We start from the raw sequence: 2,542 nt of genomic DNA on the forward strand, positions 1-2,542 counted from the left end.
TTAGTTGGTGACGTAAGCTTTAAAAGAATTATTTTAAGTGAGTTGGTTCACTGGTTTTTCATATTAACCCCTCTTTTGTTGGTTGTTTTAATTTCTTTCCTTTTCTCTTTGCTGGTATAATTATATGTCAAAGAATAAAAAATTCAGAAAATGATCCCAAGCTAAAGGAACTTCCCTGTCCAAGAAACAGCTGTGACTTTAACCCGTGAGTTGTGTTTTGTTGTGCAGTTTGTTGAAAATTGTAAATTTAATAAATATATAAGTCAAGGATACCTAAAAATGGAATTTATAGTAAACACAAAAGCAACATATTTGATGTTAAAATAAAGATACCTATAACAAATAGTTATGTTATAATAAAGGGGGCTACTAGCCAGTTTGAAAAAGCATATTTTTACAAACCACTAAAGTATAAATTGGAGAAACAGTAGAGAATTCATTGATTTTTGTATATGCATAAAGCTCCAGCTGCACTTTTGGGCAGAGATGTGCTGGAGCAGCTGGAAGCAAAAATAATGTTTAAAGATGGAGAAATTAGTTTGGAGGTAAAAGATCAACAATATGTAAAATTGTTAAGCCTAAAGTTAATAACCAAAGAAATTGAAGCTGAAAATAAAGAAAAATTATTAAAAAATATGAATCAGGTGTTTCTTAGAGTGTGAGCCTCTAATACACCAGGGAGAGCAAAGAATGCTCTACTAGCACAAATCTAGCTTAAAGAAGGAAAACAATCGGTAAGGGTTGAACAATATCCCTTGAAAAGGGAAGACAGAAATGAAATTCAAACAGGTTAGTACGAGATTTAAGAGATGTTAATAAAATAATTGACATTTTGTTAACTTATCTGACACCTTAATTAACCTAGTTTACTGTTTTAGATTTGATGGATGCTTTCTTTTGCCTCCCTCTCCATGAAGCCAGCCAGAAAATTTTTGCATTTGAATGGGAGAATCCCAAAAGTAGATGTCAAACTCAGCTCACATGGTGTGTACTACCCCAGGAGTTCAAGAACTCCCCTACCATATTTGGAGAACAGCTGGCAAAGGATTTGAAGTCTTGGGAACTCCCACCAAGAGAAGGACAACTGCTTCAGTACGTGAATGACCTCTTAATAGCCACCCAGACCCAGGAGGCTTGTGTGGATTGGATGGTAAGCCTCCTAAACTTTTGGGCCGGCAGGGGTATTGGGTATCCCAAAAGAAAGCCCAGATGGTAAAACAAACAGTTATTTACCTGAGCTATGAAGTGAGTGTTAGACAGAGGACCTTGAGGCAAGCCTGCAAGCAAGCAATATGCCAAACCCCAAAACCCCAGACAGTAAGAGAACTTAGAACCTTTCTAAGCATGACGAGGTGGTGCAGACTGAATTTATAACTGTAAATTGTTTATTAAAACCCTGTGTGCCTTAATCATGGAAGAGAGCAAGAATCTTCAGTGGACAACAGAAGCAACACAAGCCTTTGACCAGCTAAAGAAGGCTCTTATGTCAGCTCCAACCCTGGGATTTTCAGATGTGAGTAAGCCATTTTTTCTGTTTTTCTCATGAAAAACAAGAGATTGCTCTGGGAGTACTAGCACAAGATCTGGGGCTGTACCAGAGGGCAGTTGCCAACTTCTCCAAACAGCTAGATACAACAGCCAAGGGGTGGCCAGGGTGCCTCAGAGCTGTTGCAGCAGTAGCAGTGAACATCCAAGAGGCATGCAAGTTCACCCTAGGCCAGAAGACAACTGTGCTAGTATCCCACACAGTGTCTGCAGTCCTGGAAGCAAAAGGGGGACATTAGCTTTCCCCACAAAGATTTCTAAAGTACCAAGCCATACTAGTAGAACAAAATAATATTGAAACTGTGGTAACTAACATTGTGAACCCAGCTTCTTTCCTCAGCGGGAGTGAGGGAGAACCAGTGATCCACGACTGCCTGGAGACCACTGAAGCCACCTACTCCAGTGCCCGGATCTGAAGAACACCCCTCTTGAAGACGCTGAGACCTGGTTCACCGATCATCAGCAGAAAAGGACATGCTGGGTATGTGGTTACCACATGCAGACCATTGCCAACAAACACCTCTGCGCAAAAAGCTGAAATAGCTGCCTAACCCAGGCCTTAGAACTGGCAAAAGAAAAGAAATCAACATTTATATAGACTCAAGGTATGCATTTGGAATAGTCTATACACACAAAACTTTTTGAGGAAAAAAAAAAAAAAAGACTGCTGAACTCACAAGGGAAGACACCAAAAAGTGAGCTCAGAATTAGAACAAAGAAATATGCTGGCAGACAGAGAGGCAAAAGACGCAGCCAAAGGTGAGGTACCCAATGAAATGGTCGAAGCAACACTAATTCCAGATAGAAAGATCTCTATTGAAGGTAAGTCAGTATATAACAAAAAGATAAGAAACTTGTTAAAGAAGAGGAAGCAATTTATAACCAAGAGAGGTGAGCTGTAACAAAAAAGGAAAATTGTAGTACCTTTCTACTTGTTGTGGTCATTAGTGCTAAAAAAAAAAAACAATGAGAAAACTCATTAAGATATAGATGCCCT

The 2,542-nt window shown here is 39.2% G+C and overlaps 1 long non-coding RNA gene across 1 annotated transcript; it reads left to right on the forward strand.

Annotated features, from left to right (window-relative positions):
- The first annotated feature begins 280 nt into the window (after positions 1-280).
- Positions 281-2,191, forward strand: LOC117010404. Its single transcript, XR_004420656.2, has 2 exons — positions 281-1,513; positions 1,873-2,191. It is a non-coding gene; the product is annotated as an uncharacterized LOC117010404 (long non-coding RNA).
- Positions 2,192-2,542: the final 351 nt, after the last annotated feature.

Source organism: Catharus ustulatus, chromosome 2 (assembly GCF_009819885.2).
Source record: "Catharus ustulatus isolate bCatUst1 chromosome 2, bCatUst1.pri.v2, whole genome shotgun sequence".
Classification (NCBI taxonomy): Eukaryota; Metazoa; Chordata; class Aves; order Passeriformes; family Turdidae; genus Catharus; species Catharus ustulatus.